Genomic DNA, 16,602 nt, shown 5'->3' on the forward strand with positions numbered 1-16,602 from the left:
CATGTTGGTATATCATTTTGGCCTTCACATGCTACATTTTCACAGTGATCCTAATCAACTGGCATCTAGTGCATTTTACCTTGGCGGGGAAGGATTCCATCTATAGGTCAGTTTAAAACATTTTTGCGATGAAGTCAAAGAAAAAATACATACCACCTCCGTTACTGATACAAGCATTAGCAGATTAAATCAGAATCAATCTTAACTTCAGGTAGATCCTAAGGAGCTGTGTGTAGTGTTTAACTTGAGTACTGTGGCATTTTTTGTCTATTCTCCCCCAAAAAAACTGTTTTTTAAGTCAGAGAATGCCACAACAGGCCTGCCAGCCCCCTATACAGAGTGAGGAATCCCCACCTCCACCTGCTGCCCCCGGGGCCCTGTTCTCTGGCTGCTGGCAGGAAAAGACACCCAAGGGGGAAAAACATGCATGCACATTCCTGCACTCCCCGTCATACTGAAAAATTATGTCAGGAGAGGTGCAGGTCTCACTGAAGCACAGCTCATTAAAAATAGCGTCCGAACAGGTCCTCTGGCATGCTGGAAAATGACATAATTTTCTGGTGCAACAGAGGAGCACAGGAGCATGTGCAGGTGGTAAGCACCCTACTGCCCCCAAGGCCCCTGCTCCCCCTGTCTGGCCTCTGGGGGAACTGGCAACCCTACTCTGCAGCAAGATTCAAAATGATTCAGTTGGGAGGTAAAATCAGCAGCAGTTCTTCCAGCTTGCACACAGAGCTATTTGGATCCTCAACAGTAATTGCCACTTTAAAACAACATTTTGTACCCATTCTAATCTTTTTAAAAAAAATAAAATATGGTATATACAAGTGGGGGACCTGCAGGAACTTGCAAGGGGCATCTCATTTCCTCCTTCCCCACTATTTTGTCTTTCCCCTATATTTGGTAGCCATCTCAAAAACTAAAAAAGTTTTCAGAAAAATATGCAATTCATGTTTTAGTCTGATCATATTACACAACTCTTTGAAAGCAGGTCTCTGCATATGAGGGAACTCTAGTCATCCTTCCGGAGTAGCAAGTCACTCAATAATGTGTCAAGGTTTTTTTTTACCTTTCAACGTTAGATCTCCAATATCCTCAAGAAAAAAGGGGGATCGGGCAGGTGTAGATTGGTCATATAATAGTGCTGAGTGATTTGAAAAACTACAGCTGCCAAAATCCCTTCATCTACACAAAGTACAGGATCTCCCATGTGATACATTGTATAACTCTGTTTTACAGCAACAGCTCTTTTATTACCACCAGTTATTAAGAAGCTAGTGGTCTGATCCAAAGCACGTTTACTCATTTGCTTGCAATCAGACTTACTTCTAAGTGAAAATGAATTCCAAAATGGTAGCTCTGTTAGATGCAAAAAAGTAGCTGAGAACCGTAGGGTACCCTAAAAACTTAATGAATTCATTGTCCTGTATATATTATGGATTTACTTCATTTATACCTTACCCTGGGGACTCAAAACGGTTTACATCATTCTCCTCACAACAACTCTGTGAGGTAGGTTCAGCTGAGAGAATGTGACTGGCCTAAAGGTCATCCATGGAAGAACTGGAGATTCCAACCCAGGTCTCCAAGGATCCTAGTCCAACACTTTATTTACTACTCCACACTGGTTTTTATCCACATGTATTAAAAGAGAAAATGCTGAACAGACATAACGAAAGACATGATCTTCAGTGGCCTAGTTCTCACTACTATTCAGCAAGTGTCCTGACTATACCACTTCAGTGCAGGTGGGGATTCACATGGCTGAACGCTCTACCACAGCAATCCCCACCCTCCAACTCAAGAAATCTGCTTTATATAGAAAACAAATATATGGGGGGGAGGGGGAAGGCTGGGCTGGAACTCTTCTCCCCAAAATCTTGCTGTTGACATGGATGGAACATTCAAGTAAGCTATAACCTGAAGTGTGAAGAGATACAGCCCAGACACAGGCAGATCACTTTTGTAAGAACATTTTTCCAAATAAATTTATGTGATAGTACATGTAAGCTGTTAAAGTGCCACAAAACTATTATTCATTCAGATTGGATTATTTTATTATCTAGTGACTGAATAAACAAATAACTGCTCTCCTTTTGCACCTAGACAGATCTCCCTTCTTTTGTTCTCACTGCTAAGTCCATTATTGTTCGCCTGCCATTCAGTTACTATGATTTCTAGTAGTTGCCATGGATATGCTTATGGGCTTTTTCAGCCAACTTCTTTTCCCAAGAGTAAACCAAAATACCTTTTGAAATAATGGACTTCTGAACGGGGAAGGAAAGCAAGAGAAATCAAACTCAAAGTGGCTAACTGGTACAATCTAATCACAATTTTTTAAATTAATGCACCTAATTAAAAGAGCATAAACGTAGAGTCAGGAGTCATGTAGAGAATGATCCAGTGAAATCCCATTTATTCAAAAGAAGGTTATATCTCACTCTAAAGCATATTTCTTTAAAGCATATTTAAAGCATATTTAAAGCATATTTCACTTTAACTACTCTGCCACTCCTTGAAGGAGTTCAGAGCAGCATACACTAGAATATATTCTCCTCACAGCTACCCTGTGAGGTAAATTGGACCAGGAGATGGAGAATCTTTTCCTTTCGCCCTTATCCCATCCATTTTTAAACGTGGTTTTGAAATCCTTATAAATGTAGCCTAAAAATTTTTTCCTGTTTCCTAAACTAAGGTATTTCTTCAGCCTCCAATAGCTCACACAAACTTTATAATCTGAAGTTCTGTCCTGCAGCAGTTTAAGATTCACATCAGTTCTCCACCAATGGAGAGTGCAAGATGAGTCATACCCACCAAAGTAGGCTCTTTTCTCCCTTCCTCCTCTCAGGGAGGAACACAACTAGCTATTCATTCTTTAGCCAAACAAAGCAGGAGAACAATGTTGTCAGCACAACTACACAGCAGCCCACTTCTCACTCTTTGCTAACTTTCTAAATAGATTTGTTGGAAAGTCTTTCCCCAGTCTTGTTTCCAGTTGAGCCTTACCCAAAACACTGCCAAGGCTGCTTGGGCTTACTTGATAATAGAGTAATCTGAGCATAACACAGTAAACAAGTGGTGGGGGAGAGAGGAATTCTGTAGCTGTAAGAATAAATCAGAGGTTTTTAAGAAGGATTTTTATTGGCCTGTATATTTCAAACAAAGCTTACTTCACAGGAGAATGCTTTGTACATTCAGACATCAATGCCAGTTGTGTCTGCAGAAAGAAAATCAGCTGGGATGTCCGTGGGCAAATTCCATCGCATCTCTACTACCATAGTAACAGGGTGGGTTTTTTTTGTTTTTTTTAAAGAAACTCTTACAACTCAGCACATACAATTGCTGGCACTTCACTAACTAAATTCTGAATCCAAACATAACCGTGGCACAAATTAATTATAACTAAAACAGCAAAAATCCACACAGAGTAAAGCATGTGCAAACATCATAAAGGCCTTGGGGTGAGTAGTTTATTGCCGTTTAATATGTCAAAAACTTTAAAAGCTTATGCTGGGTAGCTGGATGGGAGAAGAATGATAAAAGCAACTGGCACTGAAAAGCACCACAGCGCTAAGAAATAAATCCTAACAACCAGGATTTTGAAGGTCCCAGAAGAGCAGCTGGTCCAATAAAGTAGGACCACCCACCAATTCCAACACTCACCAATTAATCCAGAACATAGTTATATAATAATGAGTGGATGAGAGAGAAATTTCAGTTACAAGCATTTTTTTAACCACACATCCCCCCCTTTCAGGTGCCATGTAATATTCTTGTAATTTCAAAATACTTATATGAGGAAGCATATCCTTTACAGTAAAAAACCCCAAATTGATTATACTTGCCTTTCCACTAAAGGGCAAAAAAAATATCCATGGTCCTAATAAAATCAATACATTCCATCACTTCTGCTATTTGTCTTCACAAAATAATTCACTCATACACGTTTTATTACTTTTCATATTATTAATTGGGACTTTTAAACTAGCAACACATATTAGTGTAGAGGAAAAACTAATATGCAAAAACCTGTACTTACAAGCACTAATAAGGATTCCCATTTAAGCTTGATGGATTAAGGAAAATTCCACACTTGTCCTCTGAGATCATGACAAGGAGATTGTGCAACTTTAAGGAATAACAAGTCTACCTTGTCATTTTCAGTGTCATTCCAAACAGAGCCCCAAACCCATTTACTTCAATGGAGTTAGTGTTTGGATTACCGTGTTTGAGTATAAAGGAACGGCTTTCTATAGGAATTCAGGTTTTAGGAATGCAAGCCTTACAAAACTTGAGAGGACTCCATCACAGAGTGGAAGCTGTTCCAAACTATTTTTATTTATTTAGACTATTTATATGCAGCCTTTCTCCTGACACTCAAGACTCATAGCAGTTTACCAGTTATATAGCCACAGACTATCTAAAATAAAAAATATAATCTACAACCCAAACTAAAAAAAAAAAACCATTCGTTAGGATACCAAACCCTTGGGAATAGACCGGTTTGCACTGAAATCAGCAGGACTGAGAAAAATAAAGGCTCAGTATAAAGCATCCCCTTTTCTCTCTTACCACAGCTCTGCAAAGGTAGGTATTCCTGCGGATTTGTAAAATAAATAATGTTTAAAATTCAGCCGCTTAGGTCTGCTCCCCAAAGTCTCCCCACTTTAGAGCGCGTCTTGCATACGAAGAGCCCACTCCCCGCCCCGTCCAGTCCTAATCTCTGGCCTGTCTCTAGCCACGGAGGGTCTGCTCGTCTTACCTCAGGGAAGAGCAACAGCAGGAACCGCGCGCTCCTGGCAGCCCGCTTGCACTGCACGCCGTTCACCCGGCGCAGCTCTTTGGCAGCCGGCTTCGCTTTGTGCACCTACACAGCTTGAGCGGCGCAGGAGGGCTGCATGGCTTCTGACGCTCCGGGCCGCCGGGCAAGGAGAGTTCACAGCTGAACGACCCTGGGCTGCGTGCGGCGAACCAGGCAGCTGCACACAGCAGCGAGCGAGGAGAGCCAGCCCCACAAGGCAGGCAGGCACCACCGCTCCAAGTGATTTAGTGCGCCTCAGCCACACCCCTGCGCCGGGCTCATTCAGGCTGGAGCTCACGAAGCCCCCTACATAAAAGCTATTTACATGTGCTGACCGCCTGTTGCCCTTTACTATAGCTTTTTTTAAAAGAGAACTTTCCTTCAATCCTCCTATAACTTCTCCCTGTAAAAGTGGTCCCTTAAAAGCGATGATTAACCACTTCCTAAATGCAACTGTTTGCAGCAAGTTCAAGCCAAACTGTAATCAGAGCTAATTTCATTAGTTTTTGTGAGGGGGGAGGGGGTCCTCTATCCCAACTGTTCACAGAGTCAGCCAGAGAGCCACTTACGGACAAATAATCAGCCTTAATTAAAACTGCAGGTGAGGAAAGCAATAAACAAACAGCAGTTTGTGTTCCTTCCTGCTGTGAATTAAGGAAAAGAGCAATTTGTCAATTATATTTTTATCACCATAGGGGGTATAATTTGGGCTTTCTCCCTCAGGTATCAAAATGGTTTGGGAAAGCTTTGATCCAAAGAACTCCCCTCCTGCCATGTCACAAACTGGTTCTGATTCATCTGTAGCTTGCCTGGAGTCTACATGGTCAGCAATTCAAGTTCAGAGTAGCCTTAGGTTTACAATACTGATTGCACAGTGCTGTGGATCCGGACCAGCATCGTAATGATGCGGAAAATGTCATTACATATTTTAAATACCTTTACCATTAGTTGCAATGTGGAATGAACTAGGAGTTTGCTTTTGTTCTGGGTAATGGTCCTTTAAGACTACAAAGGATTTAGTTACCATCCTGATGGATGGTCTTTGGCGCTCTTGATAGTTATCATTGATGTAATCAAAGCTGCCATTTTTTCTTACCCCAAACACTATATGTTGCCTTTCAGATCTCCAGCAGGAGCAGGAAAAGAAGCGCCTGCTCCTCCTGTCTAGTCCCCCTGTACTCCTGTTATCCTCCTGACTTGCTGACTGTGCAGCAGGCTCGGAGATCTGCTTGCCACAGCAGGTGGGTTGGGGGGAGGAGGGGAGACAACAGGCCTGTAAAGGGAATGGATAGAAGAGAAACACAGAAAAGTTGCAGCTGCTTTTTGTCATCTGGAGATGTAAAGCACAACATCTGGCATCCAAGCTAAGAGGTAGAAAGCCTACTAGAATGGCTGTATTTCCTACACTTGAAAGTAAATATTCTTAGAACTTGCAGCTTGTCATACTCTCCTCACACAGTATTTGCATCCCCAGAAATGTTTTTGATATGATTCATAGGCATGAGAAGCATACACATGGAAAGGAGATGACCGGGGAAGGTGATGCACAGCTTCAGGGCTCTTGTCTATGAACAGCCCCAGATCACTTGATTCCAAGAAGCAGTGAAATGAGAAGTATGTGTTACACTTCCTCTTCTCCTGTCTTCACTAACCCACTGTATCTAGAGAGAGAATCCATTCATCTCCCACACAGGGAAAGCTCAAAAAGAGAAAATCTTGTATATATTTTTCTACTTCTAGGATCATGCAAAAAAAAACCTGTTAGGCGCACATCTTGTTTAGAATCCCCATATTTAAAATTAAAAATTTACGCATGGCTGAAAGCAACACAATAAATTGTCATACATGCATTCTTTAGTTATTTCAGTACAAGTCTCTGTGAAAACAATCCATATAATTTTTTTAACACCAGAAGAAGACAGTTATTTTGACATTAGCATTGACATAGACGCATCCAAAAATGCAAAAAAAAACCCCCATTCTTTTAAACAGTTTTAACAACTGCAGTATCATCTTGTTTATTCATAAGACCATGGAGAGTCAGAGAGCCCTTCAAACAGTCATACGTTTAGATAAGCTGGAGTACTATTTACACAGGATTTATACAGGATAAAGTGTACACTACATGAGAAATGTACCATAAATATACAGTGCAAAATGAGATACATAAAAATTTCAGATTATTGTACGGTTCAGATAAGCTTCTACTGTCTTCTGGTGTATTAGCATGTAAAAAAGCTCTGGTCTGTACGGACTTTGCAAAGACAGAACTGAATTTGGATCTGTGCACAATTGTACAGACACTTATTTTCCTTGGGCGCTTATTAAATGGTTCTGAGTATGGCTTTTTCAGTGCAATCTGGATCTTGAAGAATCTTCAGCCCACGGTATCCCCTGCCCATTCACATGGCTGATGGGCACAAGACTCATAATCATTGTAAACTGTGCACTTTGTACGACTGGCTTCCCAGGTTGGAAGTGGATGTTCCTTGAGATATCTCTTGCATTCTTTACTAGACATTATGGCATTAGTTGACAGCATGGGAAGTTACCATCTGGATACAGATTTCTGTGTTTATATACAGGTGTTCTTATATACTCACTGATAGGTCCCAAAATGAGCATAAATTCAAGTGATCTTTTTCCAGTCAATTATCACACATTCACATAAGACAGATCATTGCTCTACAGTGGAGGAAGCAAATAGGCACACATACAACATATTGCCTGAGCTAGGTATTTCATTTAGAAGTACAGTGAGCATCCACCTCCCTCAAGAAAGGAAGAAAAAAATCATTCAAATTAAGTCTAGTGGTGTACAGACCTAGGTGAAGTACCCACCCTACAAAATAGTTTAAATGTTCTACGTGAATAGTGAACATAGAGGCTTCTTCCTCCATAAAATATGTGAACCACCCCTACGCTCAGGTATTTCATGCTTGGAATTAAATGTCTATCGTCATCCATCATTTATATTTTTGGCACATGAAGTTCCAAATTTGCTCCTTCTTCAAGGTTATGCCTCCTTTCTACCAAGTCTCTAAATTTGCACACTGGTATTTCAGAGATGTTCACCTCTCTTTTTTCTTGAATCTTGGTATTTCGCAGCTGTGTTTTCTTCTATAATCCCAAAGAGTTTTGCTAACATTTTTCTCCCTCTTTTTTGGCTGGAGTTCATAAACTAGGAGCCTAAGGGCTTTACTGCTAGTACACGGATAATAACTCTGCATCTTTTCAAACAGAGCAGTAGTTTGTGAGCAACACTGGCTCCTAAATTTTGTCTGCTAAAAAAATAAGTAACTGTTATGATTCCAAAAGAGGTTCAAGCTCTCTGTTCTTTATCAAGAGATATTATAGCAAACATTTTCCTTAACTCAGTCGACTCATTAATTTCACAGGATTTTTGTGCTCAACAATTCTAAACTAAAATGTGGATGGCCACAATGAGTATGTCAAGAAATCTTAAGGGCCAAAAATCTGTGAATCGTTCATGTGATTACACTCCACTCAAAATTATCAAACCAACAGATGTGAAAGTTGGTTTATCCAGACAGCAATAGTTAGTCATAGTTATACCGATCAGTCCTTCACAAAATAACTTTTTAAAAATATTTATTTAAAACATTTATAAGCCTGTCTATTCCCCAAACAACTGGGCCTGCTATCATAGCCTTGGCTACCAGTGCTCTGTTAGTAACAACAGAGTTGCCAATAGGCCTGGGAAAAGAATTCCTGTCCCTTTATTATTTCCACAGATTAATCTGTGGAAATGTGCATTTGAAGCTTTTCTTGGCATGGAGGTAATTGACATTACCTGGTAAATAACATCCCATTTATTTTCTGCTAAAGGAACAGAACATTTTTCTCCAGCCCTGCTGGCAACCTTAGTAACAACTCATACTATTTCCTTCTCTTTATAGATTAAGGGTCTTGAATGAAAACAACAGAATAATTATATGTGGGGGGCATTATATATGAATACTTTTCCCCAGAGAAGGTAGCAGGGTTCAGGGTTAAACCATATCTGCATGTGTTCTTTACTTCACACACTGAAAACTTGATATTTTGACAGATTAAAATATTTATCTTGTTCAAATTATATGCTGTTCACGTTCCTAGGTACTTCACTACATGAAAAAGTAAAGTAAGACTGAGAGGGCTATGTTATTGAGATTATGTTGTTCGCCACTTAAAAACTCACATTCAGAATCAAGTTGCCTCCATAGAGACTAAAAGTGCCAATTTTGTTAAGTCCCAGATCAGCACTGTCTAGAAGTAACAACTGGCTCTTAGCTTTTTGTATGTGATCACATATTTCAAATTACTGAGGTTGAAAGAACTGGACCACAAGGAAGTTTTGATTAGTGAATTAAACTTCTGTCTCTGAGTCAGCAGCAATGCAACACAGGTGTTTCCAAGCCTCTTCCCCACCCTAAATCTCATTATGAGGGTGGGAGAGGAAATAGGACAAAACTAAAGCTGATATTCAAATAGCAATGGCTCTGGGCAGTAGGCCCAGTTTGCTTCATTGTGTGTCTACAGTCCATTTACTACTTTCAGTCACAAAAAATAACTATTTTGTGATCGCCTCAGCAGCAACCCAATATGATTGTTTTCAGGGCTTTTTTGAGGGGAAAAGAAGTGGTGGAACACAGTGCGTTGCCCTAGGAGAAAATGATCACATGACTGGTGGCCCCGCCCCCTGATCTCCAGACAGAGGGGAGTTTTGATTGCCCTCTGCACCGTGGCGCAGAGGGCAATCTAAACTCCCTTCTATCTGGAGATCAGGGGGTGGGACCATCAGCCATGTGACCATTTTCAAGAGGTTCCGGAACTCCATTCCACCCTGTTCCAGCTGAAAAAAAAAGCCCTAGTTTTTTTTCTTCCTAGTCAGGTAGCCACTGCCTCCTTAATATCACAGTCTAATCTGTTGTATTTCCACTCCTGATGATTTCATAGTTCTTTTTTTCTGCTATCTTGTCTTTTCTTTAAAACTAGAGGGGCCATTGAGCAGTAAATTTGAATTTCCACTGCACTGTACCTTATCACCAAGTGTGTTACAGACCAGAGAGCTACAGAGAGGCAAGGACAATTATTTCAAGCCAACAAAGCCTGGGCAACCAATTCTTACTGCAATAGTTTTATAAACACCCCCAGTCCCGGAATATCAACCTCCCACTTCCTTCACCACCTTCATAGCTCCATCTGAAATATTTATTCTCTCTTTGTACGTTATTTTTGACCCAAATGACCTAGAATTGAATCAGACTATATCTCAGCATTCCCCGTGTTCAAAATAAAAGCACATAAATAGTATTTTGTTAAAAGCCTTTGACATACATTTTGAAATTTAGAGACAGCCAGTCTGAAATAACAAACTAGGATCCGGGAGACTCAGGTTCAAATTCCCCTCTGCCATTAAGTTTGTAGCATGACCTTCAGCCAGTCAGTTTCTCAGCCTAACAGAGTTATTGTGGGGATAAAATGAGGAAGGGAGATCTATATATGCCACTCTGAGCTCCTTAGAAGACATACAGGGTTGAAATGCATCAGATAGACAGATAGTAATTAATTTATAGAATCACAATCATAGAGCTGAAAGGGACTCCAAGGCTCATCTAGTCCAAACGCGTACACAACGCAGGAAATTGATAGCTATATTCCCACCTACCCACCGGTCCCTGCTCAATGCCCAAAGGAATGAAAAAATGCCCAGAGGAATGAAAAAAATCCTCTAGGTTCCCTGGCCAATCTGGTGTGGAGGAAAATACCTTCCTAACTCCAGAATGGTGACCAGCATTACCCTGGGCACATAAGAAAGGATCACGACCGAGAGCCTAACACCAGCTTATCCCTCCGTGCCCTCCCTCTCTCAATCTGCCTACATCCATATTGAGTCACAGAATCATCCTTGCTATCAGGTGTCCATGTAGCCTCTGCTTGAAAACCTCCAAAGAATTCATCAGGGTCTTGATGACAAAGAAAGAACAATTATAGGGGGGAGAGTTAGATTTGAATACTTACCACCAGAGAAGATGGCAATTCTGATAGATTTGGAGAATAAAGGAGGAGGTGAAGACAAACCACATCAGGAGTAAATGTTCAATATAACAAGGATGTAGACAAGACTTATTTTCACTAGGAGAAATATGGGATTCTTTTACCATTCACCTAGGTAAGGATTATTGCGGTGGCTAGGAGAGGCACATATAAGGCATTTATCAAGCTGGGTGCTGAACACTTAAGGTCCAGACACATATAGATTTTATTTGCACATTCTCATTTCATCATTAATTAAGTGAAAAGACTGCCTGAATTAAACCTCCATTCATATAAGCCTGCATGCAAAGCATGGTGTTTTAATGCATGGGTAAACAAATCTGCTCCTTTCGCTACAGGATAGGTGAATGTCAGAAGCAGCCTATTGAAGCTTTCTTGCATACTTCTGTTATATTTATGAACATCTCCAGTTCTGTTTGGCTTTGGTAGATGTCACTTTTTGTGGTTGCCTGGCATAGGAGCCACTGTGGTGTAGTGGGTTACAGTTTTAGACTAGGATCTGGGAGACTCAGGTTCGAATCCCCACTCTGTCATGCTGGGCCAGTCACACACCTTGGGTTAGTCATACATTCAGCCTAACCCACCTCAAAGAATTGTGAGGATAAAATGGAGAAGGGGAGAATAATGTAAGCTGCATTTGTTCTCCATTGGAAAGAATAGTGGGGTATTAGTGCAGTAAGTAAATAGCCCAGTAAGTAAGTGAGGGAGAGACAGGCTTTCATTTTGTGCAAGGATTTCAGAAACGCCAAACATCCTCACTGTGAAGTTGTAAGTACGGTACAAACTGAGACAAAACAGACCTCTGAATATTATCGTGCAAATCTTCCTTTTTATTCAAAGGGCCATTGGTAGCATTCTACCTTCTGAAACTGATTCCAACATTATTTGATTGAGAGCCAGCACTGTGTAGTAGTTAGAGTGTTAGAGTAGGATCTGGTAGTTGCAGGTCCAAATCTCTTCTGCCATAGAAGCTTGCCAGGCAAACTAGGGCCAATCATTCCCAGCCTAACCTACCTCACAGGGTGGTTGTTATGAGGATAAAATTGAGATGGGCAGAATGGTATTGTAAGCCACTTTGGTTCCCACTGTGGTATATAAATTATTAACTAAATATTTGCATGGGCAGAATGGTATTGTAAGCCACTTTGGTTCCCACTGTGGTATATAAATTATTAACTAAATATTTGCATAATCAAATATCAGCCTTGGTAACTGCCATTAATTAACTGAATGCATAGTGAGCAAATATCAGTAATATATTACAATGTTTGGTGAGAAATGGGCAACGCCCGTAACTGAGAATTAGTAAAGGAAACAACTACTCAAGTCCTGTTAAGACAAGGATGAATGGCTCCTCCTCATAAATTTTTCTAGCATGGAATTCTGTGTGGGAAAGAACATATTTCTGAAGAGCATTTCATAAGCAAAAATTTTATAGAAATGAAGAGCAGTTCCACTTTGTATAAGACACAGATACAAATGATTTTTTTTAAAAAAATCATTTTAGAAAGGGAAAAGATAAGCAGAGTTCTGAAGAGGACTCTGAAGAATAGTTAGAATCTTCAAAGAACAGGGGGGTAGTTTGCAGGGCCGGATCGAGGGGGGGCAGAGGGGTAGTCTGCCCCCGGCGCGACCAGGAAGGGGGCACTGGGAGCAGCTGCCAGAGGACGCAGGCAGCAGCACGGGCAGCCTCGCAGCCCCATGCGCTGCCTTTCGCCTGCTCCACAGGACAGGGGTTGGCCGTCTACCCCCTGTCCCGTGGGGCAGGCGAAAGGCAGTGTGGGGGGCTGCAAGGCCGCCCGCGCCATTCACCTGCAAGGAGGCGAATGGCGCAGGTGGCTTCCCAGCTCCGCACGCTGCCTCTGCCGTTCCGCCCTGCGTGATGACGTCACCGATGTGACATCATCACGCAGCGCGGGGAGCACGCAGTCGGCCTAGGGTTGCCCCAGGCACAGGCAACCCTAGATCTGGTGCTGGTAGTTTGGCTTTACTTTTAACCTGAGATTTTTTAGGGATCCATGTGGTGCATGAAATATTTGCAACTGAATATACATACTGAAGCGCTTTCTTTTTTAAAAAATGGGATGAACAGGATGATCTAAAGTTTTCCAGTCCTGGTAGCCATCAAGAGGGTTACAGAAGGTACTGGCAGGATCTTTAACTGAACAATGCTGCTCACAACACACTTTTTTTGTATATGTTGGCAAAACTACCCAACACTTGGCTTCATTTTCAGTTTTCATAATAGAAAAAGAATTGTTCTATTATAGTTTTTAAAAATTGCTGTGATCATGAAGATTTTAAATGTGAACGTGGGAAAAGGCAATAGTATTCTATGGATACAAATTTTAAAATACTGCAATTGTAGCACTGTTGGTATTCTGTTCAGATCAATCCTTTCATGAAGCTCATTTTGCAAGGGATTAGGAAAAACAAAACACAATGTTATACAAGCAGCTAGAGCTGGGAAAAAAATGACAGGAGCCCAGAAAGCTCAAAATAAATAACCTGATCACTGTTCTGGGGCTCCACCATCCCAGGGTGCTTTACAGTACAATCTGAAGAACACTTTCCCAGGAGTAAGCCCCATTGGATAGACCTGAGAAGGATTCTGAGAAGATCTGCTTAGGATTGTTCTCTCTGTTCAGTAAAGGAAAGGCAGGAAGGGAACATAGGAGGCACCTGTTGTTTATTTTCCTTAGAAAGCTCAGAGGACTGATCCACACAGCCAAAGGGGACTGGTGAAATTGAGGGTTCAGTACATCATGACTGGGGAGTGGCAATGATGCTTTCCCCCCAAATATGCAGAAGGCAAAAACCAGCAAGTGCAAAACTGATTACATGCCAAGCAGTTTCTATTCTAGCCATATTTAGAACCTAGAAGTTCTTACTGTAATTTAAGTCCGTGTTCTAGTGCCGTTTGCCCTCATGGTGATCATAGCTTTTTTATCAATAAACCTGAAACTGGCAGGTGGTAGTGGATACTGACAGCCTCCGTTCTCATTAACATTGGTGTAATATGGAAAAATCAGCAAGGAGAAACTTCCTTTAGCATGGAACTAAACATTATCACTTGTTAATTAGTGTAGATCAAACAGCAGTGCCGGAGACCAGTTCAAAAGTTGGTAACTGAGTTTTGGAGTTGAAGTTTAGGCTGATGGATGGTGACATGAGACAATAAGTACCTCAATGAAGATGATGTGGAGGAGATATGAAGTTAAAGAATGAAAAGAAATGGCAGCCAGGGAAAGCCTGACTTATGTCCTGGGGGAAGGAGAACCTATGTTATTGTACCCTCAAGAATTTATATATCAATGTGACCTAAATCAGCCAACTCTTTGGCAACAAAGAGAAAATGCTGAGCAAACATCTGTTCCTGCCATTTTTTTACAGCTATACAGTAAAAAAAAATTTTTTTAAGTTCTATAGTAGTAGAATTTCATGTGACAAACTGTTCCCAGTTTCCACAAATGAAAGTTTACAAGACTATCCTGACATTCCAGGATAGTTCAAATGCTTAAAAACAAGTGTTCCCATGTTAACTGATCCTTGGCCCTAGACACAGCACTTTATCCAAAGCAGACACAAAACAAAAACATGAGACCAGATTACAGCTATTAGTCCCCACTGTGAAAACAATAGTCTGTAGTCACATTTAACTGATAGAACAGGTCTGTGTGAAAGCAGGATTCCCAGGCTCCTTAAACATAAGGATCCAAGTTCATCATCAGAAATGTTTTAAAACAAGGAGGAATGCATGCGGTTTACCTCATTGTACAATCAAATGTTCACTTGCTTTAACTGCAGCAAACTCTTTCAAATTGTCATTTCTGAAAAAGGAGAAATCCAAAGGACTGGTTGTAACATAACATTTTCTTTCAGGCAAGGTGGGAAAGGATTCCCAAGATTGCATCCATATTCCAGTACTCTGTATAATTAATGTGTCAAGTTACAGTAACTGAGAGTCTAGCCTGCCTGAGATCATGGGAGAACAATTTATATTTATGATACAATAGCCTGGTACAGCATGTAGGGTTACCAGCCTCCAGGTGGTAGCTGGAGATCTCCTGGAATTACAACTGATCTCCAGGCAACAGAGACAACTTACCCTGGAGAAAATGACAGGTGAACTCCATGGAATTATACCCCATTGAGGCCCCTCCCCTCCCAAACCCCACCTTCTCCAGGCTCTGCCCACAAAATCCCCTGGAATTTCCATGCCTGGATCTGGCAACCCTAGCAGCATGGGCTTTGCAGAAAAGGCCCAGGGCTCAGCTTTATAGAAAAAGGATAGGCCATTGGTAGCCTCAGGGTCAAAAATAGTCCCCTGATGGCCCTCAACCCTAATTTCCCAATATACAACCAAGAGTGGCATGTGTCAGAATCTGTAACCAGGTTTTGCAAACCACATTGTGATGATGGCTATGATGAGAACTCTTATTAAAATTATATAAAGATAAAGTTATGGTCAGAGCACATATAACCCTTAATCATTAAGGCAGTCAGGGAAAGGAGTGGGTATTTTAAGGGTGCAGTACCACAGCCCTTTCCTGATGTCGTCACTGCGATTAGATATCAGGACTGTTATATCTACAGTATACCATATCAGACATGTTGCGGCACTCCCCTGCTGTTCCTTGCTGGCATTCAATGGGATGGGATGGGGGAATGGGAATGTGAAATCTTCCTATGCCATGACATCTCTTCCAGCTACATAGCCAGAATTGACATCGTCATATTATGGGACACTCTAGGATTCATCCTGCAATGCAGTGATATCACTTCTGGTTATGTGGCTGGAAATGATGTCACAGCAACAGAAGATTGCTATTTGGATATGTCCTCCCTCATCAATCTCCCAGGAGTTGCCAGCCAAAGGCAAACTTATTTCCAGCTCTTAGTGGCCAGAGACACAATGGTATACTTTTGTGACCAGGGGAGGTGTTGATGCTGAATTGGGCCTATATATTTTGTACACATGAACACACACATATAAACACATGAAGCTGCCGTTACAGTGAATCAGACCATCCATCTACCAAAGTCAGAACTGTCTACTCCCAACTGGCAACAGTTTTCTACAGTTTCAAGTAGAGGTGTTTCACATAATCTATTAGTCGATTATTTGAACCAGAGATTGAACCTGGGACCTTCTGCATGCCAAACAGATACTCAGCTACTGCCTCTCCCTGTGCACAATCCTCAGGAAGAATTTCAATACAAAATCAACATTTCATGGGAAAAGAATAGTGTTATATAGATTGTCTACAAAACATGCAGCCTCACTTTTGATAAGGTTTTAATTGCTGAGACATCCATTGGCTTCTTTTGCTTCTCTCCATGGTCTTTGCTATGATTACATATTTTTATTTTTAAAGCATTCTCCCTACATTCCTTTTGAGTTTGATTCTAAACTGACATTGAAGCGAGAGGACAGAAACTTTAGCATGCTACAAGCCTTGCATGAGAACACTCTATGTTTTATCTTCTCAGTTTCAGTTGCAAAATATGCAATATTAGTACAAACAATATCCACGTAGCACAAACAGAAGACAGTGCAAATCTAAGCGAAGTTTCTCTAGTCTACGCTCATTGACTTCAACGGGCTTAGACTGGAGTAACTCAGCTAAGGACTGCACTGTGAACTGCTGGTCTACAGCTTGCACACAAAATCCTTGTCTACAGTTTACACACAGTCAAAAGGAGATGAAACCACAGGCACAGTATTCTTTTTCCTACCA

At 41.1% G+C, this 16,602-nt stretch overlaps 1 protein-coding gene across 2 annotated transcripts in view; it reads right to left on the minus strand.

Annotated features, from left to right (window-relative positions):
* Positions 1-16,602, minus strand: part of BCAR3 (BCAR3 adaptor protein, NSP family member) — a 131,554-nt gene that overhangs the window by 99,372 nt on the left and 15,580 nt on the right. The window contains exon 1 of one of the 2 annotated variants that reach the window (XM_054981583.1): positions 4,763-4,844. The exons of the other annotated variant lie outside the window; for it this stretch is intronic. The gene's annotated coding sequence lies outside the window, so the exon portion shown is untranslated. Of the gene's footprint in view, positions 1-4,762; positions 4,845-16,602 lie in introns of those variants that run through there. 2 annotated transcript variants of the gene reach the window in all.

The sequence above is a fragment of the Eublepharis macularius genome, chromosome 5, assembly GCF_028583425.1.
Source record: "Eublepharis macularius isolate TG4126 chromosome 5, MPM_Emac_v1.0, whole genome shotgun sequence".
In the NCBI taxonomy this organism is placed as follows: domain Eukaryota; kingdom Metazoa; phylum Chordata; class Lepidosauria; order Squamata; family Eublepharidae; genus Eublepharis; species Eublepharis macularius.